The sequence below is a fragment of the Eschrichtius robustus genome, chromosome 18 (genome assembly GCF_028021215.1).
Source record: "Eschrichtius robustus isolate mEscRob2 chromosome 18, mEscRob2.pri, whole genome shotgun sequence".
NCBI classification, from domain to species: Eukaryota; Metazoa; Chordata; class Mammalia; order Artiodactyla; family Eschrichtiidae; genus Eschrichtius; species Eschrichtius robustus.
The window spans coordinates 55,189,996-55,211,920 of record NC_090841.1 but is presented as its reverse complement, the minus strand read 5'-3'; the positions used below and the strand labels follow the sequence as shown (position 1 = coordinate 55,211,920).

Genomic DNA, 21,925 nt, shown 5'->3' with positions numbered 1-21,925 from the left:
GTCATTCCTGGACTACAATCCTCTCTGCTTCCTTCTAGACTTTCTGGGTCCTTACAAACCATCTCCAGTACGTCTTCTCTGCTGCTGCCTCTATTTGGCCAGTTTAATCTTTGACCTTGGTTTGGTCTTTAAGTATATATAATATACTTAAAGTATAGTGAATATATGATATTTAATATATATATATAATATACTTAAAGTATATATAAAAATATATACTATTTATCTATATATACTACTAATATATATACTACTACTAATATATTACTAATAATACATACTAATATAGATATAGATTGATATATATTAAAATATATAATATATGCTACTAATATGTATATACTTAGACAATACACATTTTTAACATACAAAAGTAACTTCAACTATAGTTTTTTGCCCACATTAATTTGATAAGGTTGCATTGCCCTCCATCTTTCTGGCCTAATCTCCCCCCTCTGTATCCTCACTCTGGAACTCATAACCTATTCTAACTGAGTCACATAACAGCATTGATTACAATTTATGGTATACTTACTGTGTCCTAGGCAGGATACAAGACAGTTTGTGTACATTGTGTGATTTAATTTTCCCCCAAATCCCAGGAGTAAGTGTTACTCGCACCACTTTAGAGTCAAGGAAATGAAAGAAGAGGGGTACTTACCCAAACACCACTCGTAAGGGCAATATTGCTGCACATACACACAGAGCAAGGCAAGTCAGAGAAAGGTGGTAGAATAGAAAATAGTATATGTGTATCTGGAGGGTTAAGGGAGTAGTGGTCAGGGACTGGGAAAAAAAGGAAAAATCAGGGAGAAAAAGAGCACACCTCAGAAGGATTTGTAGAGGAAACACTACATTGAGTATTTGACATGATTCATCTGACCCCAAGTCCCCCATCCCAATACCTCTTCCAACTACACTCCTAGACCCTGACTTTAAGCGTGAAAGGCCCACATTCTCACGACATCTTCTTTTGCTGTCCAGGCCTAAGGAATGTGTGTCACCCAGAGGTAAAGCCAGATGCCTCAATCTTGAGTGATAGGGCCAAAAGCAGTTGGAGACTGGGGAGCCAGAAAATGAGAATCAAAAGTATTACCAATGGAGGCTTCCCTGGTGGCACAGTGGTTAAGAATCCGCCTGCCAATGCAGGGGACACGGGTTCGAGCCCTGGTCTGGGAAGATCCCACATGCCGCGGAGCAACTAGGCCCATGAGCCACAACTACTGAGCCTGTGCTCCAGAGCCCACGAGCCACAACTACTGAGCCCCCGTGCCACAACTACTGAAGTCTGCACGCCTAGAGCCCGTGCTCCGCAACAAGAGAAGCCACCGCAATGAGAAGCCCGCTCACTGCAACTAAAGTAGCCTCTGCTTGCCGCAACTAGAGAAAGCCCGTGCACAGCAACGAAGACCCAGTGCAGCCAAAAATAATTAATTAATTAATCTTTTTAAAAAAAGAGTATTACCAGTGGATCATGGGCTGCTATGCTGAGTTAAAGAATTTTATAAGAAAAAAATTCAATCAGGAATTTTGAAAGAGATGGCATCAGAACATAAACAGCACTGAGTCAGAAATCAAAAGGAAGTTAACTGCAGGTGGAAGAAAAAGTTAGAAAGAAGAAAAAAATTGGACTAACTATAACTGTATTTTTTAAGATTAGAAAGAATCTGTGCTCTGAAAAATGATCATTATAATAACAACAGTTACTGTTTTATAAACACCTATTTTGTGCAACATGCTTTGCCCTCCTGATCTCATAAACCTTACAACAACCTTGTAAAATGGGTGTTATTATCCCTGTTTCACATGTGATGAAATCACTCATTGCAAAAGAATGAGTAACCTGCTATATTAGTCAGAGTTCTCCAGAGACACAGAGCCAATAGGATATATATATCCTATATAAATTATATATGGAAGGAGATTTATTATAAGGAATTAGCTCACATGATTATGCAGGCTGACGAGTCCCAAGATCTGTAGTCAGTCAGCTGGAGACCCAGGAGAGCCAACAGTATAGTTCTAGTTCAAAGGCTGGCAGGCTGGAGATCCAGGAAGAGCCAATGTTTCTATTCAAGTCTGAAAGCAGAAAAAAAAAAAAAAAAGTCTCAGCTCCAAGGTAATCAGGCAGGAGAAATTCCTTCTTATTCAGGGGAAGGTCAGCCTTTTTGTTCTATTCATGCCTTCAACTGATTGGATGAGGCCCACCCACACTAGAGAAGGCAATCTGCTTTACTCAGTCTATTAAATTGAATGTTAAACTCATCCAAAAACACTCTCCCAGAAACATCCAGAACAGTATTTAACCAAATATATGGGTGCCCCATGACCCAGTTAAGTTGACATAAAATTAACCATCACACTTGCCTAAAGCTACCTAATTTGTAAGTACTGGAAATGGGATTTAAACCCAGATCTGTCCTTTGGAAAAAGTCCGCTGCTATTCATCTATGCTAGAAACATGGGACCACAAGAATGACCTAGAATGTATGATTCTCTTACTTGAAATTTTTGCCAAGATCATAGAAAAATTAGTTGCTGAGTGATTAGCTAGAACATTTAGCTAGATTAGCTAAAAAGCCCATTTAATTTTTGTACTTGAACCAAATGAGGTACGCTGGTACTGAAACACCTCAGAAAAGGAAAAAGGGGTTAATGGTGCTGAAAGGGCTATGTGACAGGGAGAAGCCAGCAACCTGGATTTCTTTCAGTAATGCAAGAAAGTTTTTTCCAATGTCCACAATTTCACAGCCTCACACAAATTACATGTCAATTTGAGTATAGTCAAATAAAGAGCAAAAATTAATTTGAAAAAGGTCCTCCTTTACACTTGCAATGGTACCTTTCTTGCAATGGCTCAAGGGAAAAGGGAGAATCACATTTTTTTGGTTAAAACAAGAAAGTCAACCCCCAAAATATAGGTGATCAATAATTGTATTCTGTCCAGACAGCTTAACAACTTTTTGGAAATCAAACATCAGGAATATGTTAAAGAATTAGCTGATTGAAATTATAAATCGATTCTGTTTTTTTCCCCCATGGTTTCATGTAACACTATATTCTACAAAAGGGGAAACATACTGCTCAGAATAAGCCTGGTTCAGCATGTGTCTGCAGGTACAGAAATTACAACTCCTTGTTAAATGAAAAAGAGTTATACGTGAATGCTATTCATAGAACCCACTAACTAATATACCCATAAGCTCTTTTCCTCGGTTAGTTTTACTAACTAAATATGTACTATTTTTAAACTTGTCTGAGGTTTTCTGAACAAATCAGGGGCTTCTAATTCCATCAAAGTCCAATGATAAGCCTTCAAGATTTCTTCAGCATCAGAAGAAATCTTTCCAGAATTTATTTTTTTCCAGAAAAAAAAAAGAGAACAGTCTGATCAGTGAAAGGATAAAATGCATCAAATTGGAAGCAATTTGATGCCTAGGATGATTGTACATCTGAGGACTAATAATCGGTTGTGGTATGCTACTTCTTAAAAAAGATACTTTGAGGTTATGCACATCATCTGTCTAATTTGCAGAAATTTGCTGAGTCAAGCAGGTCTGATCCAGTGCACATCACTTTTTTTTTTTTTTTTTTGGCCTTCAGATAAGCATCCTGTGGGAAACGCTACTTAAAATGGGAAGCCCTGAAAAAAAAAATTTAACATCTTACTAAATATGAGGTTGGAGGTTACCGTTGTGAATTTATATAAAGGTAAAATAAATTAAAATTGGGGCTCAAAATGTCATGTTCACACTCTCCTAAAATGAGAAGCAGCAGTCTAGATGGGATAGCCTTGGACTAAGAGTTGAGCCTGAACTCTAACCTCTGAACCTGGGTCTGAACTCTAACCTCTGAACCTGGGTCTGAACTCTAACCTCTGAACCTGGGTCTGTCATTCATTTTCGGTGACATACTCAGGTCACTATCCTTCGGTTTCTTTACAAATAATGCCTAATATGAGAATAATAATTACTTTGTATTTCAAATCTATGCTATGATGATTCTATAGAAAAATACCAAGGAAGGGATGAACGAGAAAGCCCCTACAGTAATGACAGAAGAGTGGGCATAAGTAGGCAAATCAGGAAAAAACGTTGGCACTAAAGATCTGGATGAAGAAAGGTAAGAGGAGCAAAACATGGAATGGAGTCAAAAGAGAGCAAAAACCAGCGTTCCCAAATTATAGCAATTATAGATTTGAAAAGAGGGAGAATTAGAAATTCCTGAAAGTAGAGGATTTAATGCTTAATAGGGAAAGGAGGGAAATGCAGTCATGAAAAAGAGGAAGATAAAGCTCTATCTGGTGTTATCTGATATCCAACAACTTCCCAGAACACCCTGAGGAGAAGAAGAAAGATCCTTAGGCAGACAATGATCAAAGTATTCTACAGTGTATTTACATTTTTACGTGTGAGAGCATGTTTGCTTCTTTCTCTTATTTGATATAAAAAAAAACAGGCCAGAGACCCTTAAAAGCTTTTTTGGTAGAGTTATAATCAGGAAAAGATGCAAAGAAGTCTGAAATTGCCCATATAGGGATTAAGTTATGAAACTTTGACTAAAAAGACATGGAAATATTTCCAAGACACATTGTTGAAACTTTTCAAATGTCAGGGTTGTATGATGTAAGTTTGGGAAATAGCACACTGATTTATTTTCAAAGATTTATTTGGGGAAAAGAATCAGAAATACAAGCTGCAATTTGTAACAGCACTGTTCAAAAGCCAAAAATGAAGATTGTTTACATATTGTATTAGAAATGAAATATTGGCTAAAGACAACCACTTTTTGTATTCAAAGAGTACTGCAATGTTAGAATTCACCAAAGAACTTAATGAACTGATGTGAAGTTAGCATAGAACAGTACCTAAGCTAAGGAAGAACTGAAAAATGGATAGCTAAAATATGCCATCCACAGAGATATGTTCTTGACCATTTATCCACATAAATGTAGTAAGAAAATATATGACTCAGTGAAAGAAGTAGCAGCTAGCAAATCAGATGAATAAATAGCTGGGGGATGGACTTCATTTTTAGATTGCCTTCTTTGCTACATAGATTTATTTACTTGAAATTGAAAGATGCACATGGACTTTTGGGGAAGAGCACCTTCTGGAATGTATAATTATATTTGTTTCAAGTAGCGCTTTCTAATCATCACACTGGTCAAAATGCCTTATGCCCTCATTGTATTGGTAAAGGTGACCAACAACAATAATTTTCAAAAGGTTTTTGTGGAAATGTGTATGAGATTTGGTTTAAAATGAGAAGGACTGTCTATTATTGTGTTTGAATGCTCTGATTTTAATGAAGATCCTGCAAAAAGATAGAAATAATACATCTGAAAAGGATGTAATATATAAGTATGTTAACAACACAAAACTTAAAGAAATAGTTACAGGAAAATTGTAGGAAGAAAGATCCAAAAATGGATAAAGCACCAAAATGTTTTAAAGTCTCATTTAAAGGTGGATGTGGCCCATATATACAATGGAATATTACTCAGCCATAAAAAGAAATGAAATTGAGTTATTTGTAGTGAGGTGGATGGACCTAGAGTCTGTCATCCAGAGTGAAGTAAGTCAGAAAGAGAAAAACAAATACCGTATGCTAACACATATATGGAATCTAAAAAAAAATGGTTCTGATGAACTTAGTGGCAGGACAGGAATAAAGATGCAGGCATAGAGAATGGACTTGACATGGAGGATGTGGGAAGGGTAAGCTGGGACGAGATGAGAGAGTGGCATTGACATATATACACTACCAAATGTCAAATAGATAGCTAGTGGGAAGCAGCTGCATAGCACAGGGAGATCAGCTCGGTGCTTTGTGTCCACCTAGAGGGGTGGGATATGGAGGGTGGGAGGGAGACGCAAGAGGGAGGGGATATGGGGATATATGGATACATACAGCTGATTCACTTTGTTATACAGCAGAAACTAACTCAACATTGTAAAACAGTTATACTCCAATAAAGACGTAAAAAAATAAAATAAAATAAAGGTGGTCTCCTACTTAGGATCTCACCTTATACAAAAATATCCAAGGGTACTTTAAAGTCAGCTTGGGTATAGTCCCAGCTCCACCACTTTCTAGCTAAGCGATGGCCTAGGAAGACCCACTACACTCTCTAAACCTCAATTTCCACGTGGATGAAATGAGGTTAATAATAGTATCTTCTTTATAGTAATGTTTTAAAGATTAAACCTCTATCACATTGCAGTATAATTATTTATGTTCATGTATCTTTCATTCTTTCTTTCCATCACCAAATATCACTTGAGAGCCTACTAAAGTGGATATTGACTCTGCCTCTATCTCTCTGACTCTCTTAGTCATGTGGCTTTGAGAAGACTACTTAACATCTTTGTCAATGTTATCATCTATAAACTTGAGATAAAAATAGCACACATCTCATAGGGTTATTGTAAGATTAAATGAGCTAATACAAGTAACATATTTAGTACAAAGCCTAATAAAAATTAGAAAATCAATAGATGTCAGCTAGATTTTTATTAATGTTTTCTTCCTCCTTTTTCTCCTCTTTTTCCTGCTCTTTCTTATTCTTTTTCTTATCACCATCATCATCATACATTCTGCTAGACCTTGTCCTATTAGGAGGTGATATTCTTTCTTTCATTCTACGGTAATAAATATGATACTGAACGTTAGCTCCCGTGATTGGTCAAGACCTTTTAGTTTGCAGCAAAAGAAAGTCAACTCAAACTGTCTTCACTGAAAAAGGGAAATTCTTTGGCTGGTGTAACCAAACAAAACAAAAGCAAGAGGTGGGGCTGGTCTCAACATCATTTGGATCCAGAAACTCAAAGTTTGTCAAGACATTCCTTCCCAGCATTCTCATCTCTGCTTCATTTTGAGCATAGGTTCCATTCTCTCCTTCTGCAGACAGCTCTCTCTGTGAGGCAGAGATCACACACTGCAAGTTCTGGGTCTGAATCCTAATGGGTCCTGACAAGGTGACAAGGGACCTTACTGTCTAGCTCCAATTGGAAAAGAACATGGAAAAGGCATTAATTGGCCTGTTCTGGGTCACATGCCCTTGAGCTGGATGAGATTATACACTATACATGTTATGATGAGATTATATTCTATATGCTAACAGGGAGACAGTACAGGTTGCTCAGAAGAGGAGAGGAGTGGAAAACAGCATATCCCACGGAAATAACCAGCATTTTGTTGATTTGTGTCACTGAGAGGTCCCCTCCCTGTCTTCTCACTTTATAAACTCGGTGCCTAGTATTGTTTAGTGCATAAAAGAGATCCATAAATGCTTTCAAAAAATTAATCTCTCAAAAGACTGACATTACAATCCCAATAAAAACCTTTTGAAAATGATGGATATTGGTCATCTTTACCAATACAACGGAGGACATAAAGCATTTCTGACCAGGGTGGTTATTTGAAAGCACTACTTGAAAGTAATATAATTATACATTCCAGAAGATTCTCTTCCCTGAAAGTCCAATTTTCAATTTCTTTTCCTTTTAACAAGACCATTTGAAAAGATCAACGTATGTTCATGATGCTCAATTTTAAATACTTTTAATAAATATCTGTTACTCTTTCTTAGTTCAAGCTGCTGTAACAAAATACCTTAGACTAGGTCGCTTATAGACAACAAATATTTCTTTTTCATGTTTCTGGGGGCTGGGAAGTCAAAAATAAAAGCACCAGCAGATTCGGAGTCTCGTGAAAGCCACCTTCTTGGTTCATAGAAGCTGGTTCCATCTTTTTGCTGTGTCCTCAAGTGGTGAAAGAAATAAGGAAGCTCTCTGGAGTCTGTTTCATAAGGTCACTAATCCCATTCATGAGAGCTCCACCTTCATGACCTAATCACCTCCCAAAGACCCCACCTGTAAACATGTCAGTCACATTGAGAGTTAGGTTTCAACATATAAATTTGGGGAGGACACAAACATTCAGTTCATAGCATTCTGCCACTGACCCCTCCCTGCCCCACCAAATTCATGCATGCGCAATATAGTCATTCCATCTTAATAGCCCCAAAAGTCTTAAATCATTCCAGCATTAACTTTTAAAATCTATGTCCAAAGTCTTATCTAAACATCATCTAAATCAGATGGGTAAGACTCAAGATGTGATTCATCTTGAGGCAAATTGCTCTCGCAGTGAACCTGGGAAATCAAACAAGTTACCTGCTTCCAAAACACAATGGTAGAACAGGCATAGGACAGGCATTCCCATTCCAAAAGGGAGTATTAGGAAATAAGAAAGGAGTGACTGTACCAAGCAAGCCCAAAATCCAGTGGAGCAAGTTCCATTAGATCTTAAGGCTCAAGAACAATTCTCTTTGGCCCAATAATCTGCCCTCCAGGTCCACTGGGCCAAGGGTCCTGCCCCTGCAGTTCTGCCAGGCAAAGACTGGTCCCCAAGACTCTGGGCAGCCCTGTCCCCACAGCTTGGCTGAAAAGACCCATCCTGGCTCTCTGCTTGGACCTTCCCCCAAAACTAAGGTCTTTGTCCACAATTTTGGGGTGAGATCCAGTGCCCAGTGGCTCTGACTTGCATCCTTTGAAATTTTGGTTGAGGCAGCCATGTCCCCACAGCTTGTGCACTCTGTGCTCCTGCAGAGACAGCAGTACAGACACAACCAACGTTTGTCACCTGCACACTCCAGAGATGCCACCTGGCCTGCCAGAGCCTTACCTGGGGCAGTCAGGCGTGTGGCCCCGGAGCTCAAGAGCGGAGCCAGAGATGCGAGGTGGGCAACACACACTGAGGTCCCACAGGTACCCACGACCCTTATTTGCATTCTTTCATTGTCTTGAACAATAGCTCCTGGTTTCTATGGAGATGGCTGACTAGTCTCTTCATCACACAGTTGTTTGGCCACACCCTTTAATGTGACGGGCTTTCTCATTCTTTACAATATGATAAGCTGAGCATTTTCCCAACCATTAAATTCTGCCTACCTTTAGATAAACAATTCCATCTTTTTTTTTTTTTTTTTTTTTTTGGCTGCACTGCGCGGATTGCAGGGTCTTAGTTCCCCAACCAGGGATCGAACCCCCACCCTCATTGGTGAGGAGTCCTAACCACTGGGCCGCCAGGGAATTCCCAACAATTCCATCTTTAAATCCTTTCTCTTTCTCGTGTTTTGCTATAAGCAGTCAAGAGCATATAAACCACTGAGTGAACACTTTGCCTAGTAATGGCTTCAGTTAAATATCCAAATGCATCCCTCACAAGTTCTGCCTTCCACAAATCTCTAGAATGTGAACACAATTCAGCCAACTTCTTTGCCACTTCATAGCAAGAATGCTTTTCCTCCAGTTTCCAATCACATGTTCCCCATTTTGATGTGAAACCTAGTCAGAATGGCCTTTACCATTCTTATTCCACCAACATTCTGTTTGGGATGACTTAGGTATTCTCTAAGAAGATTGAGGCTTTTTCTATAGCTCTCCTCTTTTCTCTCTGAGCTCTCCTCAAAATTGCTCCTAACCATCTGTTCAAGGCAATTCAGGCTTTTTCCAGTATACAGCTCAAAACTCTTCCAGCCTCTACCCATGACAGGCATACCTTGGAGATACTGTAGTATATTAAGTGTGCAGTAGCATTATGTCTAAAAAAGCAATGTATATAACTTAATTAACAAACACGTCATTGCTAAAAAAAAAAAAAAAAAAAAGCTAACCATCATCTGACTATGCAGGGTTGCCACAAATTTTCAATTTGTAAAAAATACAATATCTTTGAAGCGTAATAAAGCAAAGTACAATAAAACAAGAAATGCCTGTTCTTAATTTCAAAGTTGCTTCCACATTTTTAGGTATTGCAACATTCACTTCATTTTCTCCATACCAATTCTTAGAATGTGGGGAGAAACATAAGCATTCAGTCCATGTCATTCTCATATTCATGATAGCATAAACATAAATCTCTGGTTATTATCTATTACTATTGTAAATCTAAAAGAGGTACCTGTTTATCTACTCTGTACTGAGAATAATGTGCAATCAAATCTCATTTCCTTAGGCCAGTCTGGCCTGGATATCCGAGTTCAGCATCATCTAGATCAACCCGTAACTACACAGTAGCTTAGGGATGAAGTATTCAGTCCTTGGAATTCAGCGTTTGGTGGTAGATATATTGCATTAATGGTCCAATTCTTCACCACTTTACAACTTCTCCCATCAAGAGAAGTCTATCTCCTTATTCCTTGAATGTGGGCTAGCTTTGTGACCTAAATGTAATATATAGAAGTGAATAGTATGCTAGTTCTGAGCCTTGACCTCAAGGGGCCATGTGCATTTTCTTGTTCTACTCTCACTCCTCTGCCTTTGCCATGAAAACCTGCCCAGGCTAGCCTGTTGGAGTATAACAGACAGGGGTAACCCAGTGGGTAGCCCAGTGGCTCCATCACTCCAGCTGATAGCCAGCCATGTGAAAGGGCCCAGTCAAAACAAGAACTGCCCAGCAGAGCCAAGACTAAATCATTGACTTGCAGGCTTGTAAGCTGAATAAATACTTATTATTTTTATGCTGCATTATCGGGGCTGTGGAAATCTGATAAAGCATTTCATTCAGGCCCTACTTAAATCATACCTGTATCAGCTTAACGACCTCATTGCTGATCATCCTATACCCAGTCAAGCTTTTATCCTTGTTTTTCACATATAACTAACGATGCTGGTTGAAATATCCGCCAAATACCTTGTGTTCTCCAGCTAGTCCTTCTGGTCCGTTTGAGAATATGATGCTAAATAATGAAGCAAACAGTTTGCCATGAGCAGCCTTATGTGCTCAGTGACTTGACAGGCCGCTAGCAAACAATAGGCCTGGAATGTCGAAGAATTCTCCGAAACTTATCAACTTGACCAAATATGGGCAAAATCAAATTCATAACAATGAGGAACCAACAAAATAAGACCATGTGTAATTTTCTCTTAAATAGTTACCATAAATCATCCCAGACCTTGACGAAGAGCTGTATTTTTAAATTGATAATAATTGAAATCCTTGTACTTCAACATCTTGGTGCCCATCTTATATTTCCAGATAACACTGATATATCAAAAGTGAATGTTCCAAATATCTTTGGCTAAGAAGTTTCAGAACTCACACATAAATCTCTATTTGCTCTCTATTCTATCCAAGGAAAGCATATTGGAAATGAGATGCCTCGTTTTCCTAGTGAAAAGCAAGGTCAGTCTATAAATAGAATTCAAGATTATATTCATAATGTACAGTAAAGCCCTCAAGAGACTACACTTTGAAAGTGACTTTTAGACCAGGGAACTGGAAAGAGAATGACTCTCCTTATATAAAGATGACTAAATGAAAGAGAAAATATGGTAATAAAATAAAAACTTTTCTTCATCTTTCTGGCAATTCTCCAAGACTTCCATTTCAGGGAGCACATGTCTGATAGGTTTAATGCTGAACTCAGTCAACCGATTATATCTGTGAAAATAAGAATAGCTGTCCAACAAGGCAATTTTGGGAAAGCAGAGAGGTAATCAGCTGGCTCTGGACAAAACTGAGGCAGTACGGTTGGGGCCAGAACAGTCTTTTATATTTCATTCCCCCACACTAGCATCCCTTCTCATGTCTTCACCCACACGCAATTAGTAGAAGACTGAACTGACATGAAGGTGCTATATCTGCCTCTCTTTGTCCCATGCCTTCTCTGCCATACCATCTGATCTTACTCTTTGGGAAAAGTTCTTAGAGAAATCATTCACACTAAGGTGTAAGTGAGAGATATGTCTGAACTGATTACCCTTCTTGAATGCCTCTGTATTTTCTTTTTAAATGCAAGGAACATCTGGTGTTGACATTCCAGACATCTATGAATCATTATAATAGGAAAAACTCACACACGTAGCAGTTTACCAATTCATACATTATGTTTACCTCTACAAGAAACTGGGTTTGGATGGTTATATTTGAGTGACAAGCCTTGTAAGTTCAGCTGGGATGGAGGTTCTACAGAGTGATGCGTCGTGGAGTGGTGTACATCTGTCAGGAAGCTGTGAGAAAATGTCACTCTTTATTATCTTTTTATTTTTCTTCTATGTCATCAATTTCTTCCAAATGTGATCCACAATCCTTCACTCCCATAGTTTAAATTGATCTTCGTTTTCGAAGTCTTTCATCCTTGGCCTCAACCAACATCGCAAGTTCCTGGCCTTATTGCCAACTACTTCCTTTATGCTGCCTCTGCTTCAGCCAGCATGTTTACTCCCTTCACTGTAGGCATCCCCGGATCTTTTTTGTTACACATGCCCAAAATGCTCTATAGAGATCTTCTTCTCTATAGAGTCAAATCTTCTCTCACATTCTAAACAGCTCAGATCTCACCTCTTTCTTTGAATTGATGGCAACTGAAATCCTAGTACTTTTCATATCGGACTGCCTATTTTACATTTCTAGTTAACACTGATATTTAAAAAATGAAGTGTCAAAGCTATGCATATTTTCAGTAAAGAAAGTTTAAAACTTAGCCTGTAACTATCTGCTTGTTTATCCATCCTAGCCCAGAAAAACACATTCAGAACCAGATAGATTTCCCATTGAAAAGTGGCACCACTCCAGACCAAGGCTGCCTGAAGTGATCTGTCCCTTCTCTGAATTCCTATAGCAATCGTTGGATTTTAAAAATTGATTTATATATAGACTCTCTTTGACATCTTCTCTACACTCTCTAAACAACTATTTAAATGTTATTAAACTACATGTTTTTAAATCTCATTTACTCAGTTACCTCAAGAATTTTTTCACAGCATAAAGTATGATTATTTTAATGTTAGCCCCATATGGAGACATTCACCTTAGTAGACAAATCATAAATACTGGCTGGTTTCACTGTTTTTTAAAGCACAGCTAAGAAGTTTTTTCTATATGTAACAAAAGTAGTTCTCAAGTATTGTATCATTAAGAAGAAACATAACTCTTCCCATTTCATCTATGGAATAAGTGCAAGAAAAAGGACAATAGGAAGATTGTTCCGGTATATAAGAATTATAAATCATCATCAATCCATTCATATTAAAATTAAGATTTTTCCTAAATTTTTTTCTCATCCCTTTCTCATTAAGTGGTTTTTAATAAATTTAAATAAATGTATTTCAACATTTCTAACAAATATTAATAACAAATAATTTTTAAACTACTATGCAATAATTATTTCTGAAATTTAATTTCTATAAGCTCTTGCTGTTTATTCATTGAAAATGCAGCTACAGAAAAGTTATTCAATATGTGTTTCCAACAGCTGAGAAGCTAGCAAGTTTTCCTCCAACTTTAAAGGGAGAGACACTTTTTTGCAAGGAAATCTGCTAGCCCACATCTCATTGTCAGTAATAAGAGACATTCACTTTGAAGTTATGCATCACTTTTTAAAGATCATAATTATTGACTGAGAAGGTTAAAGAAAAAGAATGGCATTAATAAGTGGACTTTGAGTTCAATGATAATGTCAAATTAATTAAAATTAAAAGCAATACGGGTATAATACAACAAAAAATAGCCAAATGATTTTAAATAAATATAAAATTATTTTCCCCCTCTGGGTAATACAAGTTATAACGTATTATCTCTAAATTTAGGTCATGTTTCTCCTAATTGGTCTCATACCACTCTGAACAGTATTTTCCACACCTTGATGTTTTCTGATTCACTTAGACAAAATCAAGACTGTACCTGGTAGGGAAGAAATTAATGTAATTATGGAATCTCTATTAAATCAAAACTAAGTTTTGAATTCTGGCTTAGCTTAATATTTTCCCAAATTATTTTTCCAGGCATATTTTAGAACACTCTTCAAAACAGTTCATCAACTTGCCAAAGATAGGTTAGTCCCTCCAGAATATGATAACGTATCAGGGACTCAAGTTTTATTGTTGTTTCGACAGGCTGGGCTCCCAGCTGTAGTAGTAATCAGATCCTCTGCAGTTAGAGGAATTCTATAAATTTGTGGCAAGTCCACAAATGACCTCAGTATCTGTTATTATGACCACTTCATTCATGAGCCCATTAAACAAGCACTGACTGAGTGAGGAAAGCTATGACTGAATCCATAGGGTAATCTTATCTAACCAATTATTGAAAGCCTCCTCCACAGAAGGGCCCTTCTGGGGAGTTTTCACCCACAGCATAAACGTTCTCATAATTTGGACCCATTCCAAGAAGCTCATTCACATTTCTTTTCCCCAAACCAATTTGTCACTAGTCCTCCTGTCTTATTCTTTCTAAATCCCAGACTGTTCAATCTGATCATCAGCCACGATGCATGAATTGGTGTTAAGTTGGTAGTTCTTCTCATCAAGAGACTTTTCCTTTCTCTTCAATACTGACCTTAAAAGAATGGATTGTACAGGAAACTAGTCCTCTGCCATCTGGTGCCAGCAATTTAACATCTCTAAAGCAGACCCAAATTTCCCCTCTCCTTAAGTCAACTGTTCATAAGAACACCTGTTCAAGGCCATTCTGGAGGGTCAGAAGCAGAGCCATAGGAGTAAGTGCACTGAGGATTAGTCACTCGTGCAAATTTCTTGTGCTCTCAGGATCTGACAGATCTGCATTTTGTGTTTACCTCTTCAATTTGTTGATGGAGATCCATTCAGCATACCTGACTTTATGTTTGGAAAACAAGATAGAAACAGTTCATTTTAGGAGTTCAGGTTGCAGTCACCTGCTTGCAGTCTCTACCTTAGACCAGTAACAAGTTAAGAACAGTTAACTGAAGAAGACAAGACTTTGCAATAGAACGTTAGTGGCCTCTATCATAGTTCTCTTATTTGGGCTTGTACTTGCTTTACACAGCATGTCAGTCTGCCAAAGACATTGCAAGCCCCATTGAATCTACTGCTTCATGAGAGCCAAGAGGGAGAACAGCTTGTACTGCAGCCTTGATCTGCTGGAATGCCTTTTCTTGCTCTGGCCCCACTATTTGTAAACAGTTTTGTAAGCAATCCACTTGATAAACATGTCAGAGCCACATATCCACATGTGTTATATATTAATCCAAAATCCAAACAAGTCCACAAACGATTGCATCTTTTCCTTATTAGTATAAGATACAGAGGACTCCTTGTAGACTTCTGTTTTGAAGGAGCTATATCATCAAGCTTCAGATCACCGGACCCCCCCAATTTTAGGTAACAGATCCCTGAATTTTATGTGATATATCTTCCATCCTCTTTCAAAGGTAGGTATTACCAAAACATTTATTTTGCTACTACTACATGGCCCTAGCAGCATGATTGATGTCATATACAAACCTTATATACCAAAAGATGAAGAGATGATAAAAATCCCTGAGGATTAAATTATGTCTTAGAGTTAGAGGACTGACAAAGATAAAGGTGAAGGTTTATGTTTATCAAGTGAAAGCACATTTCTTCTGGTGAGATCGATAGCTACAAAGCAAACCAACTTCCAGGTATGTGTTAATTTGCCCCACTAAAAAGAACCGTATAAAATAGTAGCTAAATGGAGTCATGAGATGCTTACAAATTTTACAATTCATTATCATTCCCTAAAAGCTACCCATCTGTCTTCTGCACAAACCAAACAGGTAAGTTGAATGGGGATATCCTAGAAATCATTACTGTTTGGCTGTTCAGTTCTTGACAATGGCTCTCATTTGTGAAAGCCCCTCAGTGATGTGGCATTACTTTTTTTTTTTTTTAACATCTTTATTGGAGTATAATTGCTTTACAATGGTGTGTTAGTTTCTGCTTTATAACAAAGTGAATCAGCTATACATATACATATATCTGCATATCTCCTCCCTCTTGGGTCTTCCTCCCACCCTCCCTATCCCACCCCTCTAAGTGGTCACAAAGCACCGAGCTGATCTCCCTGTGCTACGTGGCTGCTTCCCACTAGCTATCTATTTTACATGTGGTAGTGTATATAAGTCCATGTGTGGCATTACTTTTGACTTATCATTTTTTTAAGGGCATACTCCAGAAGCTTCTTCTTTGCTATCCTCACTGTAGTAGTCTTAACAGACTATGTCAGGGAAAGATTGGGGAATCTGTTAGTTTCTGAATACATCGCTTCAAATTATCCACACAGAAACTAAGGAAGTAATCACAACACAGGCTTGGGGACTCAATGGCCCCCAAACGAAATGGTCTTTGAACAAAATTTCATTTACCCTCCGACATCCACCTAATCTGTGATCATAGCGACATTTTGGTTCCCAGGAATTGGTTTTGGGCTCAGTCTACATCCAATAACCCTCCAAAGGCCTGGATATTTTCCTTTCCTAGGTGCATAATAGTCACAGATCTTTCTGTGGAAGGCTAGAAGGAAGATTTAAATACGTGTGCATGATATTGACACAGGATATTTTTCAAGGGTACCCATCTCCTTTATTTAGGGAGCTCTGGCTCCGTGACATGACTCAAGGCTGAAAGTCAGGCTTCTACTCAGCAAACTAGGGCTTATATTGTTTTACTAAAGATTAAGTGGGATTTCAGTGCCCTGACCATCTATTTGATCTCAGGACTCTAGGATCGCTTAGCCAACATCAAAGATTACTGTAGGCCTGACCAGCTAATAGAGTACATTCCCCTTGCCTCTGGCATATAGTTAATGCTGTTTGGCCCCCACTCCCATGGAATGTCAACATCTGCACTAAAATCAGGGAGCTCATTCCAATGACAATAGCGGACATGCACATCCCTAGCTACATCCCCAGAGAATATCATCTACGGTGTTTTCAGAGATTGGTGTGCTCTTCTCGCGAATTTATATCTAATCGCTGAATGAAGGTAATGCCTTCTGGCTCTCTTGGGACCAGTGAACATAAATTACTCCAACATTCTTATCTCTCTATGAGTTTGGATTCCTTCTCCCATGTTACATAAAAGCATTTCTGTCATCTCAACTTTATTTAGCATAGACTAGCACTAAGTCCATTTCCTAAAAAGAAAATTTTTCCAACCTAAAATTCTTCACCTGTGAAACTGTCAACTAGTGTGAGGTTGGAATACAAAATGTATCAGACATTTAAGTATCAACGGTTACCTTCATGAACCCATGCTTAGAAAATTACTGGAAAGTGTGCTCTACCAAAAGAAAATAAAAAGACATGTGGGGCTTCCCTGGTGGCGCAGTGGTTAAGAATCCGCCTGCCAATGCAGGGGACGCAGGTTCGAGCCCTGGTCTGGGAAGATCCCACATGCCGTGGAGCACCTAAGCCCGTGTGCCACAACTACTGAGTCTGCTCTCTAGAGCCCGCGAGCCACAACTACTGAGCCCATGCTCCGCAACAAGAGAAGCCACCGCAATGAAAAGCCCACGCACCGCTGCAACTAGAGAAAGCCCGCATGCAGCAACAAAGACCCAACACAGCCAAAAAAAAAAAAAAAAAAAAAAAAAAAGACATATGGTACAGAAAATAGAAGATCAGCACAGGAAAGGAGCAGAGGAAATATTTAGGACGATGGTGGAAGTGGAGATCAGAGGGAAATGTGCGGTTGTGCATCAGGTTCAGAGGACAAGTTGCCCCGATTTAAGCAGGTCAGAAAGCGCCAAGAGAGATTTCTTTAAAAATATGAACATGTCACTTGGACATTTTACGGACATTAAGGCTTGAATTGTAATAAGTATACATAAAGCTAAACCCAAAATGTTGAGACATTCATCAACTCTTTCTTGAAAGGAAAAGCAATTATGGTATATCTTAAGTCTCATCACCTGCGATTAGTGTTTACATAGTCATAATGATGTAAGTCCTCAGTACTGATCTAACTAAAATTATGATACAACTATGAAAACAGAAAGGCATCATGGGAAGAGAGAGAGAGAGTATTGAGGATAATGAGGCAACATAAAGGCAAGCTTCATCCTCATCTTCCACACCAATAGTTAATACCTGAAACCATAGGATTCACAGGTTACAAAAGGAGAATTTTAAGAGATTGGGAAATAAGAATTGAAAGTGGTTATCTGCAGCAGGAGCATAGGCAAGAGTGGTAGAGGACCAGTGTAGGTTACAAACAAACCTTGTATAATAATTTGGATATTTCGATCATGGGCATGAGCAAACTCGATACCAATAAATTCCCCTTTGCTTAAGAAAAAAATAATCATATATAGGTATATTAGAGGTATCTAAAGTGTATTGAGTGCCAAGAAAATTCCGTTTCATCTGATCTTTACAAAACTCTGTGAGATAGACATAACTTCTGTTACGGATGAGAAAACTGGAATTCAGAAAGAGTAAGTAACTCATCCAATGGTTTTCATTTAGTCAGTAGTGAATCCCGGAATCAACCATGGAACCATCTGGCACCAAAGTCCTTGTTCTGTCTATTGTGAATGCACTGCCCTCAGTAAAATGTCTTTATGGAATGACTAAAGCAGTCTTGAATGGACTTCACATGTACTGCAAGGAAAAGAAGTGTATCCCTAGTTGGAGGAACAATGGAATGTGTTCTGACAGGTTAACAACAATTGGCCTGATTGTAATAAGGTCGGTCACATTATAAAAAAAGGAGGACTGATGTTGGTTAGCTTTAATATAGAGATGGCATTCATTCCACAGGAATTTTCTCATTAATATCAGGGAGTAGAAAGGAATAAAAAACACTTCGGCCATTATGCTACTTCCTTTATTTATAAAATTAGACTTTTCTGACAGTGACAAACACATATCCATCTGGAAAACTCCCGTGTCATAAGAACAGAGGTTTAAATGACCCACAACAAGAAGAAAAGTAAATACAGAATAAGACTTCTTGCCAAAGCAAATTATTAAAGCAGGAGCAGCAATCTGCTTGCACAGCCCAGAGACTGCTTAACTATAGGATACAGGTGTGGACACAGGCCTCTTGTGCTAAAACGAGCTCATTTCCATGCAGTAGGTCCATCTTTAAAAACAAAACCACAAATAAAAATCAACACTTCTATCTTCTCCTATGGAAGTACTAATCTAACAGTAACCTAAAATTGCTCAGCAAAGCAATTGATTGAATTTTGATCAAAACATCCTTGTTGGGTTTATCTTGAGATTTATGGAATAATAGAACTATTTGAGTTCTTTCCGGTAACAACTTACAGTCTAAGAACTCTTTAAAAGGCTATTTCTCAAGTCTCTGACCTTCACGGGACTCTGTGACATCATCTTCACGGAGAGGAATGTTATATAATTGTGGACTCAGGCTATATTGTTTTGGATAATATTCTCTATGGAGGTACATTATGAAAACAGTACTTACATTTGTTCCTATAAGTACCACAAAAAGTATTCAGCGGTTAACATAGTGGTGTCAAAGCAGATTGCACGGATGGCAAAGAATTGCAGCTGTCCCGCCAATTATTCTAAGTACTATTATAATAAAAATCTAATGACTTGGATACTTAGGTTAATAACATAGAAGAATAAAACATTTGACTTTTAAAAGGAGTTAGTTTGAAGTTATATTACACTTCCGTGCAATACCGTGATAATCAAACAAAGACCCTGTCTTGCATTCTCAGATCCTGACTTGGCATGCTGAATGAGACTGTATTAATCAACGTTTTTGCCTATGGCCAGGTTTTAAAGAAGGAAATTATGATTCCAGGTATTTGAGCAGAGGAGAGATTCAGCTGTTTACACACCAGGCACAATAGGTGAACTGTTACCTAGGTTTGAAATAGAAATCTCAACTAGAAAGAAAATATATGCTAGCTAAAAAAAAAATCATAAATCTGTCTTTATCAAGAATCATAGTTTAGCCTAAAATACTTACATGACAGAACCATATTTGTAAATTATCTGTTTCTAATAAAAGCTTCGTAGGTATGGACCTCTGCTCTTCTGCAATCCTGTTGATTCCACAATTTCTCAAATGTGTTGTAGAGAAATAGATGCTGAATGCCAGGGTCACTCAAAGCTTCAACAGAAGTGGAAATTAAATGTGCCTAAGAAACCTTTTGCAGCCTGGTAGGAAAACTGGATCAAGAACTCACATCTTCCCTTTCACTATTTCAGGTATCAATAAAAATAACTCAACTCAAAGAGCAGGTGGAGTCTTAGTTCACATCTCCAGGCTGATAAAATCGTCTCTGACTCAGAGAGAGGTTCAGGGCTAAATTTTAAATTTTCCACACCCGGATACATAACTCACACTGGATTCTGCTGAGATTACATTAGTCAGGCTCTTTGAGATGACAAGGAAAGGGAATATGGCAAGTTTACCCTGAGTGATGGGAGTTTTTGTAAGAAAACACCCAGAGGTAGGTAAACAAAGAAAACCATCTCTGCAGCAGTCAGATGGATTTCTGTTTCTCTGGGTCTCTTCAAGTTTCTAAGCAATCTACTGATAAATATATTTCAGAGTTCTTTGAAAGAAAGTATCCAGTTGGGTCAGTTAGGCAGAACTCAGTGAGACAGTGTCCTTGATCCAAGCCACCTCCTAGATCACTGAGTTTCCCAGTGCCCAGCCTGTAGCCAGCTAATAGTGGCAATCGATAAGAAAGAAATAATCTTGTAGCTGCTTTCCGAAAAGAGGGCTGTGGATGCTCAGATACTTAGAGTGACATTGAGTTCAAAATAGTTTAAAGCTGTGCTCTGTTTCTAGACTGTCTGAATTAAATACTGAATTTACTGCATCCAAGTCCACACAGCTCATGGAGGTTAGTTTGATCTTCCTAAGACTCAGTTTCCTTATCTGTAAGACAAGTATGGTCATATTACATATCTCATAGCAGGTTGTGCAGATTAAATGAGATGCAGATTAATCCATGTAAAGCACCTAGCAGGGAGATCAGATAGTATACTCGCTTAGAAAAAGCCATTAAATCATGCAGAACTATTATGCATGCAAATATTCATTTGCATACCACTAAAAATCCCAAGGGCCGCGAGTAGTACACAAAGAATATCTGGGTAAGCACAGTACTTGAGAACCTTGAAAGTTGGCCTTGAATCCTTTAGTACATTGAAAATATTGCCCTGTTGGAGGGTAATTCTATTTTTCAGTTCTATGTGAAATTTCTGTATATTAGATTTGCTGAAAATAGGGGTATATTGTGGTAATCTAGATAGTTCATGCGTTTACAAACAAATGTATTTTTAAAGTAACATAAACATAGCTAAGATATATTCATTCCTTATTCTTGACATATTAAAGTCACATCCACAAGTATCATTATTCTTTAAGGGTACTTTCCTTTGAGGGAGCGGAAGTAAACAATAAGAGGTCTCTTACAGTGAGCCCAGGTGCCCAAGAGAAAGGCTGGTCAGCCTCTGCTCTTGCACAGTTTGACAAGCCTAGGCAACAAAATGGATAAACGTGGGCCTTGGTATCAGGCTGACCTAGGCATTAATTCCTACCTATTAACTATGTGACCTTGAAGGAAATCATTCAACCCCTCAAGGTTTCAATTTCCTCAAACCAAATACATCATACTCTCTGGGATGGGGTCCAAGCATCATATTTTTAAACTCCCAGATGATTCTGATGTCAAGTTTGAAACCCCATCCTCTAAAGCTAGTGGTTCTCAAACCATAGCATACATCACAATCAGACTGCTGGGCCCTGCCTCCAGAATTCCTGATCCTGTAGCTATGGGGTGGGGCATAGTTTGCATTTCTAGCAAGTTCCGGGTGATGTTGATGCCGCTGGTCCAGAGACACACTCTGCGAATCACTCTTATAAATGCATCGTATTACCTCTTGTTCCCCTGCAGTGGTATCTATGGATCATATCTGAATGCCCAGCAACTTCCTGCTCCAAGTCCTAATTCCTGCTCCTCCCCTAATTCTTCAGTTTCATTCCCAATCCCCGCCAACCTCTGGCACTACTGATGTTCTCTGTCTAGGCCCATTAGATACCATTCATAATCATTTTTATCAAAACCAGAATGTTCCATATTATTTGTTTATAACTCCATTATTCTTCCCAGTCTGTACATTACCCCAAGGACAAAA

At 38.3% G+C, this 21,925-nt stretch overlaps 1 long non-coding RNA gene across 2 annotated transcripts in view; it reads right to left on the bottom strand.

Annotated features, from left to right (window-relative positions):
• LOC137752168 (uncharacterized) overlaps positions 1-21,925 on the bottom strand; it is a 120,691-nt gene that overhangs the window by 18,647 nt on the left and 80,119 nt on the right. For both annotated transcript variants that reach the window (XR_011071070.1, XR_011071071.1), the window contains exon 3: positions 1,948-2,079. This is a non-coding gene — a long non-coding RNA (uncharacterized lncRNA). The remainder of the gene's footprint in view (positions 1-1,947; positions 2,080-21,925) is intronic.